General features: G+C 33.8%; 1 protein-coding gene across 5 annotated transcripts in view; it reads right to left on the bottom strand.

Annotated features, from left to right (window-relative positions):
- Nucleotides 1–19,883, bottom strand: part of LOC135836417 (insulin-like peptide receptor) — an 86,749-nt gene extending 66,866 nt beyond the window's left edge. The window contains exons 1-3 of one of the 5 annotated variants that reach the window (XM_065351240.1): nt 19,298–19,883; nt 19,148–19,193; nt 719–807 (exon numbers count right to left, since the gene is read on the bottom strand). The gene's annotated coding sequence lies outside the window, so the exon portion shown is untranslated. Of the gene's footprint in view, nt 1–718; nt 808–19,147 lie in introns of all 5 variants that reach the window. The other 4 variants (XM_065351239.1, XM_065351242.1, XM_065351243.1 and 1 more) reach the window with 4 other exon arrangements.
- Nucleotides 19,884–20,194: the final 311 nt, after the last annotated feature.

The raw sequence follows: 20,194 nt of genomic DNA, 5'->3' as shown, positions 1-20,194 counted from the left end.
GTGAACACGATTCGACGATTCTTTGAAATGTGTTTTTGGTACGATAAAGCCAGACTGAAGGTTGTTGCTGAACTAAAGGACATTTTCTCAATTATTATAAGTTGAATGTAGGATATACTTTTGTCGTCTAAAAATTTGAATTTTGAGACAAAAAGTAACGTACGACTTGAAAATACTGATGAAGGGTGGTACCACTTTCAATCACCAAATTATTTTGTGAGTGGCAATTGAGCAAAGAGGTAGGACTCATTTTCTTCATTTTTTTATTCTGTCCCTTTATCAAGGTAAAACAATAGAATTTTTTTCGTCTTGTGATCATTAAATTACATTAATTATTATGAGCTAAAAATTGATATTTCAGTTATGAGCATGTTTAAGGTAAAACGAAAAAAAAACAATGCCCTAAATTTTGACAAAAATTGGAGAGGAAATTTACTTCGAGTAGGAGACTACCCAGAAAAATTTTGAACCATTCAGCCGAACAGGTGGCTGAGCCAGGGGTCCTCAAAGTAGTACCATTTTTGAATTCTGCAATCTCTGCAGACCTCACCCCCTCCCAAAAGAATCAATTGAAGCTTCTGGACTTTCCTGATTCATTGACTTCAAAATTCAATATCAAATTTTCGTGGATCGCAAAAATTTTTCGACTTTTCAACGTTCATTTTTTCCAAAATTAACTTTAATGAAAACTGAATAAAATAATTTTCTGTACACTTACCCACCAAACGAAAATGTGTCTTACACATTAAATATGCCGACGAAGTGAACTTGACCGAGACAGATCAATCAACAAGATGACAGATCGTTCTGTAACAAAAAAAAAAAAAAAAACAATTCAAATTAGACAATGCTGACAACCAACGTCTAGAAAAATCGCATCAATTGGTGATAATATTTCATATATGTACAAAATAATTCTTCGTTTAGCAAAATGATTTTTCCACGTAATCGAATTTCAAACTTCAATCAACTCTACCCAAACCAAAATTGTTATCAAGAGAATGGTACATATGTTTCATTCGACAACATCGCCCACTAATTTCGAAAATTCCTATAGCTTACATCGAGGTGACTGAAGGAAGGGATGTTTTACTGTGGGTATCTAATATAACTCTGAATTTCACCGAATTAATGCCTTTACGAGGACTGCAACTATACATAACTTCGTGATTTGAATATGAGTTCCGGATGTCAAACTCCAAGTTGAGAAATTTTCCAAAGTCACTTAATCACAGCAGGCGATACTTAATTCAAACTAAGGAAAATTTTCTCATTCGTTCCATAAAAGTAAACCATACGAAGGATATGGACAAAGATGCAAGGAATAAATTCAATCAGAAATCATATCCTTAAATGGTAACGAATCGAAAATATAATTACCTACAGCAAATGTATAAAAATTGAAAATATTCTCAAGTTGTCTATAAAGCAAAACAAACATAATTATTCGTATTTCATTGGCAGGCAAAAGCACATCATGTTCCACCACAATCAAATGACCTTTGAAGTGTTCCTCCAGCATAGCATTTCTTTAAATTGACTTCTTTTTCAAAAAAGTTCACTCGCCTCTCTTTTTAAATTAGCTATCAATCCTGAGATGATTTTTATAGTACTTTGGACGCTGGATGAAACCAAATCACGAATTCGCCATCAAAATTGACCACCTAAGCACAATTTTCACTCAAGAAAAATTCTATTAAGAATGCACCTCACGTTGAAAAAAATTCATCCTTCTTTAGATAAAAAGATATCATCTGTACTACCAGCCTATTAATTACAATCAACTTAGGACGATGAAGCTGAAAGAAACACAAGGAGGGGAATAATCGTTAACGTATTACGGAGGTTATACACTAATAATATAAGGTGAGTCTTCACGCGTAGCAAATAAACAAATTACGTTTAATGTTTATTGTATGAGATGTTTGTCATAGTAGGCGCCTATCATGCATTGCGTAATGTAACGTTACGCTCTTTTTTCTGTTCCGCTTTTTGTTTCATTAATTTAATATTTCGTAGATAATTTTTTTACAACGCTTTCGTATAACGGCGTTATTTTTGAAGTAAAGTCATATCGCGATACACAGTTGATAAGGAAATTTTCCAAGAAAAACACAATTTATCAAATTTTTCAAAGTGAAAATTCACCTGATGAAGTTTTCAATCAAGTTGAACAAAACCATTAATGATAATTATCTCGAGTATAAATCAATACGACCATAAAAATCATTCATTAATAATTCGAAAAAAATCGTCAAATTTACATACCTACTTACATAAAAAATTAAACCAAATAAAATAAATGAAATTATAAAAAATATAAATACTCAAATACAAAAATCACAAGAAAATCCAACAGAGAAAAATTAATCGCGGTATTTTCAATCTTTCTTTTCTTATCATACGCACCAATTTTTCATCTTACGACGGAGCAATTGAAAAAAAAAGACATAGGTGCGTAACGTCTCATAATTCCGAAACCGGTTTTCTCTTATATGAATGTAATAAACATGTAACGTTCTTCCGTATAAATTAAAGAAGGGCTCTGGCACAATGAAAAATAAATTAATACGGTAATTTTTACAGTAATTACATACTCGTTGCGACAATTTTCCTTCTTGTTTTTTTTCTGATGTTTACAACGCCGAAGACTATTTTTTTTACCATTTATCGGAGTAGACGCTCAAGGTAACTGATCATCTTGCGGTGGTAAAACGTGTCTTACGAAAGTTTACGAGTAAATAGAGATGTACATTGTACATTGTACATACAAACGAAGTAATATAATAATTACACGATTCACAGAGATCCAAGATAAATTTTTTGATGAACTGGGATCGAATTAACTCGTATGTTATGATCCCAGAAACCAATTTTACCTTGATAAAAAAATATGAGTCCTCCTCAAATTAAATCTAAGCCAGATGATTGCCCAATTCTCCATTTATGAAAACTGAGAATACTTTTCTTTTTTAATGTTGCCTCCTTTCTCATCCCTGTGAACAATTTACAACCTGTCAACTCCGATTCAGCTGAAATTTGACTCGCTGAAAGAGAATGTCATCCATCCTTATGCACTTTTCAGAAATGACGAGGAAAATTAAGGAAGGTGGGAAATTAAAAAAAAATTATTATAAAGTTAAGTCCAACTTGAATGAAATTGCAAAAAAAAAATCACATTCGATTTTACAGTATTATTGCCTATTTTTTTCAGCTTGAAAAATTACGATTTTTTCCAGTTCGAGAAACTTTTGAATGAAATAGAAATGAACTAACACAGATTTAAAAAATAGTGCAACCTCTAGAAGCAATAGGTAAAAGGCAACTGTTAACAACATAAAATTAGAAGTGGGAACAGCAAGATAATGATAGAGAAAAGAAAAATGGTACCACATTAAAAATAATATGAAAACATTTTCAGCAGTAAAATACACTCTCAAAGTTGCATGTTATATTTTTTGTGAATTTTCCCAAACATAGACCTCTTACACAATACGTTGATCTGTTCGAAAATCAAATTCAAAGTATGAACTCATCAGATTAAGAACCTCTGCTACCTATATAATTAAAACCAGTCCATTAAAAACAGTCTAACGCGACGTGAGATCACAAGAACTTCCTAAAAATTATATTTTTGGAGGTTCTACTCCCTTCATTTCTTTAGGTAGAGAGGGAAGAAAAAGGAAAAGGGCCAGCCTGGGGTAGTTTCACCATTCCAAGTGCTTACTGGGCTAGCAGGGCTACCGTCTTTTCCAGCAAGATGAGTTTCGAGTTTCATCTGTTACAGCATAATTATTTTCACATATTTCACTAGAAAGTACTACTTTTCATAAAATTCAGGTACTATTTCGTATTTTAAAAGTAATATTCCATGAAGTGTTCACGTTTTTAGAGTACATTTCGCCCTTTTCAATCAGCAAAAAATCTCTAAAACTTTGAAAAAAAAATGAAAAATTCAATATTTTCAGAACACAATTCCATGGGTGTTGATGTTGAACCTCGCAAAGCACTGAAATTCGCAAATGAAAGGAAAGGCTCGCATTCACTATTTTAGCTGCATTCTCTTCCCTTCCTCCTTTTCTCCAGCCAATTTCTCCACCGCCCATGTCGCGACAGCCATGGCATCATCGCTCGAGGAAATGGCCCTTGCCTTTCAACACTTGGTCACAAAATTACTCGTTTTCCATACGACTTATACGCATAAGTAACGTTAAAACGCATCTATTGCGCAGGTGTTCGCCTACAAATCACGACCGTTAGCATCCTATACTACATACATTTATACACGTATACGCATACATTTGCATTGAAACGATGACGATAACTAGAGAAAAAAAATTATACCGCGACCTTACTCTCGAATCGCCACCATCGAACGACGGCCAATTCTTCGTCGAGATACGAGTATACTCGTCGTCGCAGTCGTCCGTCGTTTCGCAAAAATAAATTTGTGTAGCCGACGGCGACGGTGACGGTGGCCTGTGCTTATGCATTTGGAAGACGGCCACCAACGTCGGCGAAACTTACAATCCCAAAACCACTTCACTTATAATACCGTACACGGATATGTAACACATCGAACATATAAACAAAGATGTACCTAACTTCCTAGAATACGATATCCTAATCCTAATACAATATCTACATTGTACATACACATGTACAGGTAAATTACCTACCAACTATGCTACGTTTACATCTGTACTAAAATCAAAATCTCACCAGCCAGGTATCAGGTATAAGATATCCTTCCGTTCAAATTGAAATTCTCACACGAAGCATCCATAAACGAACCCCAACAAACAACAACTCGTCACGTAAACGTTCGATGTACTCACTTACAGCTCGTCAAAAACTCTCTCCACTAGTCAGGATCACTGGTATCGGTTCGACAAGCAGTGAGCTAAACACACCCTCGCATAAAAAGAAAAGGTATCCAGGTAATACAGGTACTTCGGATGAAATCGAACACCGATTTCTACGCAACTATCCAATGAATAAACCACCTAGACAGTCTTTTGATCACAATGAAACAAAATCCAAACAAAGCCTCTGATACACCATCGATATCAGCAAGCTATGCATGCAAGTTTGACAAAAACGATTTCGGTCCATCGTATTCTACACTCTTGTATTCTATCTGCAGGAGTGCACTTATACCGTGTACTACCAGTCCATCTACAACTACACACAACCAGAGCTGAAAAAATGAATAAATAAACGCGTTCGAAATATGGTAGCAGAACCAAGTTTTACCAAGTTTTGGGGTTGTGCATGAACAATTTGATGACACGTATCTGTTCATTATGGTGTACCAGCGTTGAAAACATGATGACAATCAACATGTGGAAATGGTGAAAGAAATTATATTTACACTGGGGAGATTGTTATGTTTCTAATGTGTTACGAACATTTGTTGGACAAATGGACTGGAGTTTGTTTACTCAACACTAAAGCAACAGTTGTGACTTATCTTTCAACGATCACACGAGCAGAATGCTTCAAATTGCATTCCTGTTTAGAAATTCAGTTTGGGATGATTGTTTTACAATTTTGTGAAAACCTGCCAACCAAGTTACTAAAAATCACTTAAATTCTTCAATAATAAGCTTCACTGAGAGCACAAAATCTCAATTTTTGTTGATAAATTTCAAATCTTCAAAAAAGAAGGCAGAAAAAAGGGATTAGTACATACTTACATTTGAAAAATGCAGCAAAAAAAAGTCAAAAACACCAAAAAAATGTAAATTGTGAAAATCATTCAATTTTTGCTGAAATTCCTCGCAGATGTTTCATAACTAGAATTAAAATGGTACAGTTGTATCTAAAAATCCTAAAAACTGTAATTAAAGAGAATTTTGATAAAGAAAAAAAAAATTTTTCCTAAAACTTCTTCAGAATCCTCGGGCAGGGTGGTTAGAAGAAAGGAAAAAGAGACAAATCAAAAAAATCGATTCATTATTCATCAATCATCACACAACATGAAATTGTGATTGGTTTGATTACATTTTCGTGAACTTAACCAATTCAAGGAAATGAATAATAAATAATAGACAATCAAACGAAAAAAAAATACCTAATCACTTTGAAATTGATCATTTCCAAAAAATTCACAAATAAAATATTAAGGGTGAAACAAGTAGGCTCGAGTAATACGTACTTATCAATTGAGAAAATCATCCCCTTGTCTCTCGTTTCATCACTTCATGACACTAATGCCATATAAATTTTCCAGACAGTATTACAAGATAAAGCTGCAAAAAAAAACTTTCCACCAAGGAAAGAGATTTTTAACGTTCCTCCGTGAAGGTTTTATCAAAACATACCTACGCAGGTAAACAGTCAATCAACCTCCAAACAGAATTTTCTGAAGCTGAAAATAATTGACAGGATGATACAGATATTTCTCGTTTCTTCAGAAAGCTGGATGGGTAAGTTCAAGGTCAAGGATATAATTTTACGATGGAACTTTTTTTACCTCTCAAGTACAGACATTTTGAACGGGAAACTTCTTCGATCAAAATGTCCATAGCTCTAGACGAACAATTTCAAGTATGATTTCAAAAGAGCTTTTTGCTATGGAATGTCTTCGTTTATAATAATAGTTCTGCTGAACTTTTTTTGAATACAAAAAAAGTCTAATTACCTATAACTTATAACCCACACTTCTCAAAAATGTTTGCTTCTCGTTCTCATCATCTGATAGCTTCTGCATGACAACTTTGATGAACTTGTGACTTTTTCACATTACACAGCTTTACAAAATCACAACACTTTTCTTCTGGAAGATTCAAAACATGGCGTCTTACCTCATTTCCAATACGAAATAGAATGTTCACAAAAACATACCATAATTCTACTAAAATCACAAGGCCCAACGTTTACCAACAATCAAAACAATCCTAGTTTCTAGAGAGAAGCGAAGAACGTAAACAAAGGTAACAAAAATTCCAACTTAGGCCTACAGGTACCTTTATATACACACGAATTAATAACCTCGAACCCCGAACCTCGCGTCGTCCACCGAATCAAATCCATCTTCCATGTTTTACAAGTAAAACGGTACCAGGACGGTATTTCGGGTTGAAACGCATTATTTACACCTTGCCTATCGCCGAGGAGCCGGCTACATGCACATTAATACCATCAACACGCTTACACCAATCCAATACCACAGCCACGCTGAGTGAGTGCACAACCAGAACCGGCAGTAACGCGCATTTTCCACACTTGGCAACCTCGCATCAGATCGGAACCACTGCGACGTCGCCGCAGTTACCGCCTAGTTTTTATTAAATGAGAAAACTAAATGCCATCTTTCATTTTTACTTCCGTTCACGTGCATGTACGCGTTGTACGTACTACGTACAAAGAGTGTGAGTCTACGTGCACGTTTATGTATCTCATTCAAGAACACCTTTCCTTTGTATGTACTTTGGTGTCAGTTTTACCTGGGCCAAAAATCTATACATGTGTTTAGGCCAATACATCATCGGCATCTACTGGCACATCCCATATGAGTAAGTTTGGGTGTATTTTTGTAACAAATGCGTTTGACTGGATATAAATTTGTTTTCTTTTTTAATCAACAGTTGAATGACAGTAAAACGAACGTCCTGTTATTAAAGAATGACAAAAATTAAAATCTGTCACAGATGACTTGATGGGTCCGAGTCTAACACAAAATAATTTCATTTTTTATCCTCTCCTTTTACTCTTCATTAAACAATGGAGATCTTTATTAATTTCTAAGACTTCAGGACAACAATTGAGGAGATATTCATGACTCAAATCAATTAGGGATCATTATTATACCTCCATCAGAATTCAAATGAAGAAATTCATCTCAACTCAGAAAAAAAGGTTCAAAATTTTTCTTCTCCCGTATGACTCCTCCGCAGCAACATTTCTAACAACATACATCTCAAAACCACAAACCAGGACTTTCGAGAATTTCAGCAGGATCTTTTCAATCTATACCCCCTCCCCAATCTCCTCTCAAGAAACCTACTACATTCACAAAATCGTAGAAAATTAAATTTGAAAACGTCCAACTTTCTATAAAATTGTAAGAACTAAACGTCAAAAAAAGGATAGTCTGTTGTGATGGAAAAAGCAACCCATAACTTTAAAAAAGTCACCATCATTTCGGGATTTCACATGTCAAGAAAAAAAGCAACATACCTAAATAAAATATTAAAGCATAATTTGAAACATTTTCAAAAAAACCATCACATTTGTGAATTTTTAAAAAATTTCTGAAAATTATTGACTCATTTTCTGTAAAAGAAATTGTCAATACTGGATTTTTGATCATAAAAAAAATCAATTGATGACGGTTTCAAGCCATTCAAGAACCCGTAGAAGATTTTTGGTTGAGAAAAAAGGTCTCTAATGAAATTTAATAATAGCAAACTTGATTTTATCTAATATATTTTTTCGAAAGCTCGGTGACAAATTCACAAATCTACTGAAGGCTTCAGAATACCTACACGATCGTAGAATATGGAGGAAAATGAAACAATTTGCTCTTTTTGAGAAACCAAGAAATGAGAAGCTTGTGATAAAATTACGCAGATCCACGACTAAATATCATCTGCAATCGACTTGAAAAGTTGAAAATAATACGATACAAATAAAATTTCAGCTTTCTACACCGTTCTCACAACAGTGAGTGAAGCACATGAAAATAAGCAAAAAATAATGAATTAAGAAACGCTGGCACGGTTATCAAATTAAAAGGAAATTGAATCGAGAGCCTCATTACGATAAACTCAAGCAATCTTTTTGAATTAGGTACATCAGAAAATAAGTCAAAGTTACTGTACTTTCCGAATTTGTCACCTTTTCAAAATGTGAAGTTCGAATTCGAGATGAAAATTCTGTACTTTTCCTTGGCAAAAAAAAAAAACTTTTTTCGATTTTTTTCAAACTGAAAAACGCAATGAAAGTTGAAAATTTACGAGTATTTAATAATTTATCATTTGAAGCGGCAAATAGTGCAAAATATGCATAAAATACGTCGAAAACAGAGGGAAAATGTAACAACATGCAAAATTATGCATTTAAGGTCAAAATATTCAAATTATGCATAATTGCATGAGTGAGTTGAGCTCATTTCCCTCAGATTCTCACGATTCGCAAAGATATACGATTTCATGTCGAAAGGATTCGGGAAAAGTATGCAAATGCACAAAAAATTACATCCTTATACATCACTTTTCGTTTTTTTCACAGGAAATCAGCCATACTCGAACTTTTAAAAATTCACCAAGAAAAAAAAACATGAAATTCAGCACCTAAAAATTTTGCTAATTGTTTTTTCTAGTGAATCTTAACTACTTCAGTTTGAAAACTTTATTCCAATGTTTAAGATCCTTTGTCAGGAAAACACGTAATATCCAAACAAAATGTTTTTTCAGTTACCCTCATCACATTTCATCATTTTTGAAGGGCAATTAATTTCGTATTAGAAAAATGTAATTTTTAGGGTAAAACAAAATCGAAGGCGACTGTTCAGCAAAAAATTTAACTTGGGATAAGTTTCAAAAAAAATTCACCAACAAAAATCATTCAAAAGAAGAAACAACAAAAACGAAACAAGAAATATCAAAATTTCTACCCCTCAAAAATTTTGCTATATGCAAAATATACATTGTGTATGTACAAAATGACATGAATCTGTTTTCAGAAAACTTTGTGATTCGTGAACTGAAAGAAACACAAAATATACCTGATTATTACAAATACAGGAAAATACGCTATTCATAAAATTCTATAGTTGATCAAACACAAGGGAATTGATTTCCATTCATGTCCCTTCGATTTTTGGCGATGAAATTGAACAAGTGTATTGATTGCGAAAATATTGATGAAAAATTGGGATCAATGGACAGACCAATCATTGATTTTTCGATTAGATAAAATTATTTAAACTGTTTCAGAAAACCTGAAATTATTGAAATTTTCCCAAATGAAACTATGGAATTGAAACAAAATATAAATTTCATTTTAATAAAATCCCACACACATCTTCTCCTCCATATTTTTGCAACGTCATGTTAGAACAACATTAAAATATCGAAGAAATTTCAAAATCCGTGGATTTCTTTTCGACGTGAAAAATTTAAAGTGGGTTTACTCCGACATGGAGACCGACGAAGATGGTGGAATTTTCATCAAGTTGTTTTCATTTTATCTGCACGTAACTTTCGACTTGCAAACAACGCCCTTGTCCTTTACTAACTTTCGAAAAACAAAATACGAGTAACTACCCCATACTCGTACACATTTCAACAAACAAATGACGCTTTTTGCAATTACCTCGTTTCTCTGCGAATAAGTTTGCGTAAAAAGAGAGACTTTGCAAGTCGACGGACGTCGGTAACACTAACACTAACACTACGCAAATGATAGCAAGCGTTTGTTTGCGTCAGTCAGCGTAACTTGAACGTCATCGAGCTCTTGATACTGTCTCCGTCTGCGTAGACGAAGTCAAAATGCGTTTGGTCGTTTTCCACCATTATTTATACACCTCTACACACATACGAGACTGTTCGACATGGAAAACGTAACTAAGTAAAAGGGTGGTTTATCATCGGGGGTAGTAGAGAAAAATACGTACCACCACACAACGTTATTTTCATCTTCACACGCGTCCTTTTCTCACTTTGTTCTCTCGCAACTCACCTCCTTCGTCAAATGACGTTCAAAACATCGTACATAAAAGATGCATTATTTGCTTTCATTTTGGTTAATTTACACCGTCATAAGCGACGCCTTCGTTTAAGCCATCGGCGGCGACTGCGTCTCTGTCTCTGACTCTGTGCTCATAGCCATCGTCTAAAATAACATCTACGTCATTTCAAGTCATCGTCGTCGGTCGTATAGTATCGTATGCCTTGTGATAATTATCGACGAGGCTTCCGACAAACACACAATCTAAGCGAAGATTAAGTTTATCGCGAGAAGAGAAAAGTAAACTTGATGAAAACCATTCGCATTCGCATATAACGGCGTAAAATTTTTGGCCTATCCGTTTGTTCAACGTATCGATTTTTTCCCTGCACAGACTTCTTACCTCCATGAATGCTGCCGAAGAGTGCTGTGTACTATACCAAGGCATGGCAGGGCAAGATTTGAAGATATGTTTTTTTCTTCTCTCTGCGCTGTTGGCGCGATTGCAATACGATAATCGTTTCTGTCTCTGTTTCTCTCTGTCTCTCGGTACTTTGCTCTCTATCTGTTCGTTTGTTGTGTTCATTTACACCGGCGTTATACGCAGTTTTTCATTGTATCTTTGTACTGTATACATCGTAGCCGCCTCTATCGTCACCATCCATTCGAGTATTACCAATAAATTGACTCTCTCGATACGGAGGCGATGGTGATCGTTTTGCACACGACGACGACGACGACGACGACGATGCAAAACATAAAGAAACGTATATAGTCGATCGTTTCTCTCATTCAACAACTCTTTTCTCTGCTTCAGTTTCCTCTCTCCAAAACTCTCTCACTCTATCTCGCAGTCTTTTTGTCTCTTATTCTTCAAACAAGACGACTCTCTTGTCCTTCTTACATAAGAATACGAGAAAAGTATACTCGATACGTCTACTCCACACATATACCGAATATGTTCCTCGAACGCGCGTGCGATTTGTAATTTCGTTTTTATTTTTTCATTCAATTTCAAAGGTCATAAACGTATTTGTTTTCCGCGGTTTTTACGACCGACTGCGTGTGTTGCTGTTGTTATAATTTCATTAACGCGTTTCCATTCCTCCTTCGCCTCTATTATATAGGCGCTGCCCCCTTCCCTATATTACGCATTTGTAACACCTTCGCCTCTCTATTACACCTTATCGATTATAATAATTAAACAACATCGAGAATAAAAATCGATCGTCGCTGTTTTACAACATAATGTATATATACATCTACAATACATATAGGCCATAATTAATGTATAATTCATTTAACGATCGCATTTACACAACTGACCAAGAATATGCGAGAAAATTTCTCCACTACATCGATTCGAATACGCAGCTATCGACTCAATTAAGTAGTTTGTTCGAATATATCGTTTGGAATTTCCCTATCATAATAATAACACATCGAGTGTTTTGTTTTGTCACACATCGAAAAGGTCAAGATTTGCTATACACATGTATGTAGGTAGGTACTAGGTACCACACGCCCAAGTAAAACCCATCAGCCACCACTCATCCTGTCTACAGGAAAATTTCTAATCATCATCATCGCGAAAACTAATCCATCATAAATAATCAACGATACCTGTCTCTCATGTACAACCATATTCCTACGATGTACAATGTGCATAGCGTCGCCGCAGTATGAATGAGTAAAATATGAAAATGTACAGCAGGCAGTTGGTATTCGGAAATACCACTCTGCCAAAGTACATACAGTACAGATTACAAACTCGCTCGATGACACATCTTCAAGCTGAGAGTTTATTTTTAAGTGTTATTTAATTGGAATTACACGACATGATGGTCGTTGTGGAATTATCTTCATCGCTCATTTCAACTTTGTTGTTTTGTTTTGAAAAAAAATTGTTTCATGTATACGTTTTCGGTGAAGGAGGAAGTGGAGAGGGAGAATTATTTTTTTCTTCCTCAACGCAGAATTTTTTCCAATATTCGGTGGCTCATACGCAAGGTCCCAATAAAAAAAGAGGGTAAAATTTCTTCTCCAAGGACAATTTCATTGCTTGAAACTTGATTATCAATGTTCAAGAGTGTGGCATAATTTTAGCAATTTGAATGATTTTATTTCCAAGTTCTCATAGTTCAAACTTGATATCTACAGTGTCGGAAACTTCTTTTTTCAGTTTTTAATAGTTTGACATATCAAGAAAATCATTTCAATTGTTTCCAATGTGGTAAAAGCTTCACTTCTCAAAGATCAATTTTTGGGACGAGGAAATTTCAGAAAAATGACGAATTATTCATTACAAACAACCGATTATTTGAGCTCACAATCTAACTCTAAATACATACCTTGATAAAAAACGTAGAATTGAGAAATTTTGTGTTCCAATTACAATTTTGTAGGTACATTTTTTCTAAAAGTCGGTTCAATGCAATAAAAAATGTTCAATTTTTTTATCACTCCAATTTCTGAGAAAAACCAAGTAGTCTTACGATGAAAATGAAGAGAAACAATGTAATTTTGCACAAGCGATAAGTTATTGATATCGTTCTCTAGAATGTTCTGTTTTTGAGATTAATTTAGAGCAAAAATGAGAAAGCTCGACTAAATAATCAGAAGCTAGAAACGATTGAATTTCAAAAAATAAAATGAGCGAGATTGACCTTCTTGTTATTTTGCACTTAGTGGTTTTTGAGAGTAGTTTTTAGATTATGAAGTGAAACGAACTTTTTTCACTGAAAATGGACAATGAGTATAAAATATAGCACTCGTACTTCATTCATCATCTTACGGATTTTAAAAACCAGTACAATTTACAGACAATTAAAAACGATAAATTTATAAGGCAAAACTAAAATGTTATCACTACTTCAATGTTGTGATGGCAATAATATTACGATCACATAAAATACTGAATCGTGAAAGCGGTTATCAAAATGATTTCGGTGAATAAATTTCACCAAAGAAGGTTCCGTAGGTATTTTTTATTCTTATTGGATCATCTTGAGGCCAAATAACTAACAACAAATATCCATGTAAGATCGTAAGTCAAGTTTTCAACACGTGTAAATGTTATCAAATTAATAACTTAAACGTGGAAGAACACGTTGAAGTCAAGTTTAAGGCTGTCTTGTTTGTTTGCATAAAACTGATAAGAAAAATACAAAAATTGATATCCAGGAAAACCAGAAATTCTGGTTTACTATTCCATGAAAACATGAAAATAATCTGATTCAACTATAAGGACATTTTCTGCATCACATAGATAAAGGGATTGAAACAATTATAAAATGCAAATTATTGGTGCGTAAGGATTTACGTGCATTATCAGCCTCCACAAATTTTACGACAATTTATGCAAAATTTTGAACAAGGTGGCAAATACACAATTACGTAGAATTTCGTAAATTTTAGACATCATATCAAAAAAATAGCATTCATCACTCTCTGACAGTAGCTTTCAATTCTTTCACGTACAAATTTTACAAATTCCATATTTTCGAGATCAGTTTTCTTGTTCAAAGATTGAAAAAAAAATCGTCTCCTTATTTTTGCAATGTTTTAGGAAAGAAAAGAACCTACCTGAACCATCGAAAATTTCAAACGCATTTTCTCACAAATAGGAAAAAAACAAATCCGATCTTCTAATAGTTTTCATTCATAATAAAGTACTATTAAAACTCAAGGTTGTAAACATGTTTTAAATAAAAAACACGTTTAAAACTGATATAACCCTCACGAAATGTTTAAAAGATATAAATAAATTATATATTTTCACTTGTTTTTTTTTTCGATTTTTTTTTTTAAATCAACAGTAGTTAGTAACACAAATCTATGTACATATGAGGCTATAAGTGCAAAACATTTCCATTAAAGATGAAAATTTCACCGAATACAAATATGTAGTTAATTTTTGAAACTGTGATTTTTCAATGCAATATCCTCCTTAAATACGCTCATGGGCATACAAACAAATGAATTTCATTTCAAAAGTAACAAGAAATTTGCAGATTAGACATTACTCGTGTTAATTAATAATTAATAATGCATGTTTTTATTTTTCATCACTACACGTTTATGGAACTGTTTGGAAAATTTTTCATACCTTTTTTCTTTCTTCGTTTACAATTTGGAGTGAAAATTTTTCAATTTTTTGAGCATCAATACTCCATTTGACTCTAACAAAACCTTCAAAAATTGATTTGACTCATTCTGAAAAAATGAGATCTGAATTTTATTAATTTTTTTCATACCACTTTGAAATTGGGGTAGCTTTTTCTCTCAAGTATGGCTCCAAACGAGCAAATTAACTGACACATTTACAAATGAAAAATCATTTCATTATTTCTCAAAGGAGCTAAAATGAGCCATTGATAAAAGTTTTTTTATTGGTTCAAATTCAATCACGTTAATAATATTTTGAAAAATAAGACTTTCACCCAAGATTATTAATTTTTCAAAGTCATATATACATACGATATCCGTGCCGCAGTGAAGAGTGGAAAACCTGTGTAATCACAATTTTTGATAAATGTGTGACTTTATTACACGCTACTGTAAGTACATAATATTAGGGTGGATTACCGATTGCGAAAAAAAGTCTGAGGATTTTGACCAAATTCAGAGAAGACCTCCATTCTGAGCTAGAAGTCACTCAGAAAAAATATTTGGTGAGAGATTTTTGTACAATTTTTTGCGTTGATCACTGAAAAAATTTCATCACGTCAGGATTTTTCACATTTTTAGAGTAATTCACTATATATTATCACTGAAATTCTATTTTCAATTTTTGATAATTTTTATGTTTTTTCCAGGATAATTAGTACGGTTTTTGTTATTCTTCAAGTGATTTTTTCCACGATTTCATTTCATTTTAATAATATTGATCTATTTTTCGTAATTTTGCACTATTTTTCACAATATTTCATCAATTTTTAGCGAATTCAAACAATTTTTGTGATATTTCGCCAAATTTTCAAGTGATTTTCGCAAAATTTCGCTTGATAAGGTTAATTTTTCACCGATTTACGTTATTTTTTAGTAACTGTAAGGTCAATTTAACAATAATTTTGAAAATAAATGCTGTATTTTTGACAAATAACCATTCAGTTTTGAGAACATTTGAAATTGCGTTCAATTTATGGCTAAATCGTGGGTTTTTCACTTTGGGTTCTACACTCAACCAGTTTTAAGAAAAATAGCCCAGCTCCAAAAGATAGTATTTGAGATTCTGCGTTGATCTAGGTCATATGTCATATCAATCCTGGATTACTTTTAGGGTTCACGTTATATCGGTTGAAGAATGAAGATTTACAAATACAAATCACTCATTTTTGGGTAATTTCGGGTTTTGAAAATTTTTTCTTCTCAAATATTTTGAATCAATCATGTTTAAACATGGAAAAATATCATTCTTGCAACGAAGGTAATATTTTTGAAACACAGTGGTATCCATTTCATAGTTACTAGGTATTTTCAATTTCAAAAGATCTATACAGAAGTAGCTGAAAACTCATCAAATTTTTTCAATTTTCTAGTACTTTTAAAATTTTATTCATTTTTCTGGAAGAAAATACATATACGAACAAGACTTTTGTGACATAGAATTTTATTTCAACTTGCAAAATGCATGAAGTCCAAATATCTTGCAAAGAGTGTGGAAAATTGAAACTGAAACAAGAAAGGTTGAATTGGAACTGAACTGATCAGGAGGAAATTTACTTCAAGTGAAAACAGGAGAACCATGAAATAAGAAATTCCAGATTTAGTGGGCAGAAAGTAAGATTTCACCCAAACTGGGTCTTGGGGTGAGTTTCACAAACAATAATTTGAGTTTTTTCCAGCCAAACATTACTGTTTTTCACTATTTCTGTTCATTACTCAATTTTATTTTGATTTTAAAGGAATTCAGTTGACGATTCGGATTTGATTAAAATCTCATTCACGATCAATCACGATTCTTCGAAAATATTGAACAGGATAGTACTTTTTGAATCAAAACTGAACTATTAAAGTTCGAAAAATGTTGATTAATCTTTATGGATCTTGAATTATGTTCATTCAAAACTCCAGATCTAAAGATGAATCAAATCACAGTCGGGGCCCCCTGGGGGTGGGTGGGGGGATCCCAAACTACCTCTGTTTGGAGTACAGATTTTGAAAACATAAGGAAAGTATCCCAGATCCCATTCAATGCTCCCTTTTTTCATGATCTGCAATCGTGTTGATCCAATGTTGATCCTAATTGATGCTGAAATAAAAACTTGTGAGCATGCCAGTGAGCAAACTAGGTTTCAGAAAATGTCACAAAATTCCTTTCACTTCATTCCACATCATGTTCTACCCACCTTCCATCTTCATATACAATGTCACTCGATGCAATTCACCTAAACCACAGAGTAATTAACAAAACACTTGATCAATCAAGCTAATAAGCGAATCCTTCAAGTATAATGCCCCTTCAAACCTGAACACCACCTGTAATAACAAGAGTTTTAGGCAAATTAACCACGGTAACTTTCCATAGCTAAAATTTTCACGGTAAGAGTAACACCAACACCACACACACACACAACTACGACTAATACGAGTACAAAGCACAGTCACAGATAAAAACAGACTTTGAATATTTTATTATACCTATGGAAATTTACTATCAACAACGTAATAGCTACACTTCATTAGAGGAATAGGTCCTACTTTCCAGGGATAGTCAGTGACGTCATAACTACAGATGTAATCGAAGCAGAGCTTTGACATCACTCCTTTATCACTTCGTGGAAGTTTTATCAATTATCTTCAGCTCATAACATTTTGAATAAGTAAAGAAACAGTATTTTGGTTCGGTTTTCTATTAAAATTAAAAGGAAAAAAATCGTATTAGATACGTAAAAGGTAGTTAACATATATGTAAAAGTAAAACAATAAAACGATGAAAAGAAATTTGAGACTTTAAACTTTATCATATCTATACAAGCTAAATCAATACGTATGATCATCCAGTCTGTGAATTAGCATTGATTGATCGGCAATTAAGCTTTTCTCTCATCTCTTTTTCAGCAGCGCTAGATAAAAGAGTATTGTTTTTTTTCCGTTTTGACTTACGACTATGATGAGGTACCATTCAAAAAGTACCTTTTTCAGAATCAAAATTCAAAGTTTCAATAGGAGTGGAAATTTGATGTACGTTAGAGTCGTTAGATAAGTGCGAATGGTATTGTTTCATCGAAGCCGACGGATATTTACAGACAGCACATAAAATGTGATTTCGATTTTTTCTGGTTTTCATCTCTGTAAGAAAATAGCATAGTAAGACAAGAACTTATGATGACTATGATGAGTTTTTCCCATCCTACATGGTTTTTTGAAGTACCTCTACCTATTATCGCTTACCGTTACCATTACTATCTTTTTGTTCACTCATACAGATACAGAGCTGTAAATGCTTGATCAAGTTTTTTTTATGCTTAAATGTATGACCACAGCGGTCACACGTTATTGAACTTGGTTCCATCTTACAAATTGTTTACTACGACTTACGAGCTTAATTTATTTAATTAGCTGAAAAACATGAAGAGAAAATACAATACTAATAAAACACAAGATGAAGATAATGAAAGATAATAAGTTTATTTACATCACGAAAATCTATGCTATGACGTCATGAACACTAAAATTACGACAGCCATTTTGCAGGACCTATTCCTCTAATGAAGTGTAGCTCAACGAGCTAACAAGCTGATATGCTGCTGAAAGTTCATCCAAAATGTACTAACAACGCGTTTCGTGCGTATCCAGCACCTGTATAATTCATTAGGTAGGTGAGGTACTTGCACATTCTAAAAACTTTGGTATAAATTAGGTAAAAAACCGTACCTAATAATGCGAGGTTAAAATGCATAAAAACAAACCACAAAAAAACTACGCTGGTACGAATAATTGTGTTAAAATTATGCCTACTACGACATAAGATTTTGGTTAAAGAATTCTATCCCATCGTAGACAGTCTACGAGGCATAGAAACTCGAGTCGAAGGATTGTTTTTTGTTCCTAACATAATTACGAAGAATTGTTTACTACACCTTAAGCGAACCGCGAGCTGTTTAGACGATAGATAATATTCTCGATCAAGTGCGTTTATTTTTGTAGCACTGGCCTCCATTTAGGTAGTGATAACGATATAGTGTATGCAACATTGACAAAAACATCATTACGAGGATTTCGTAAATATTCCGGTCACGTTGTAGCGCCATATTATTAATACTATGATGAAGACGACGATAACAGAACGTCGTTGATGTACAATTTCATGAAAATGGTACCAAACATAATACAAAACAAGATTTTTGAAACGTACTCGAGACTGGTATACTTTGCAACAGTGTACGTATAGTGTGTACGAAAGAGATAAACAACACAGACAGACACAGACACAACACAAATTATAGTAATACGAAGTTCAACTTACCAAATATGTCTCGGATTAGAACGTACGTCGAACGAGTACACCACAACTGGATAATTAATGAAAAAAAAACGATATTATAATATTGAAAAAATCATTTCACAAAACCGTACAATGTATTAAAACTTAAAAAAGCTGATCGCTTTCACACACCGAATAACACCGGGCAAAAGAATGCTGTGAGCTGTAGGGCAATGACACCGATACAACCGAACAAAACACTGAACAAGCTAACAAACAACGGCCATTTAACCATTAAACTCGGCTATATTCGGATTAAAATGATAACTAACGAAAACTCGATATCGATGAGAAAAAAACGGCCTTAATTTCACTAATACGTACACTAATAACACATGTGAAAATCAATACTACGGATGGAAATTGTTAAAATGAGCCACGCGAAAGCCTCTCCTTAAAAACGAGCATTTCATTCATTGCGACAAGCTAAACCACGAGTTTACTACGCCATTCATTTGAGCGTAGAAAAATAACACTAAAATAATAACAAAAGCGATCGCGACTGCGGCGTATTCGCGAAACCGTGTATACTTTTAATTTCACTAAAACACAATCTTCAAGTTGTAAAAACTTTTACACACAGTTGAAAACGAATAACGAAATTATTTGTTTATCGACGCAAATTAAACGCGAACGCGAAAATCGTATATCGTACGTACGCCATACACAAAACATACACATTCCAAACGGTTTTAAAAATTCTAACTACGACTTACTATACCGAGAATCCCCTACTGCGGCTTTCTACGAGGAGAGCCGCTATTGGCTCGTTTAAATTTCATTGTTGCGCACGCATTTCTCTTCGCTGCGACATAACAAGTCAGCGTTACGTCATCGGCAGTCTCCTTAATAATAATAATAATGTGTTCGGAAAAGTTTGCCAACGTTTGGAATTTTCGACTCCGTCGTTGTTTATACTCCTAGCCAGGAAGTTAACGATCGGTTGTTTGTCTCAAAATGGGTTCGGAAATTTTAATCGAGTGGGGTGTAAATTATCGACAATTTTTGTACGTGTTGTCGTAGTCTTCT

Source organism: Planococcus citri, chromosome 2, assembly GCF_950023065.1.
Source record: "Planococcus citri chromosome 2, ihPlaCitr1.1, whole genome shotgun sequence".
Lineage (NCBI taxonomy): Eukaryota > Metazoa > Arthropoda > Insecta > Hemiptera > Pseudococcidae > Planococcus > Planococcus citri.
Note: the sequence above shows the minus strand (reverse complement) of the source record. Positions and strands in the feature narration are given on the sequence as shown.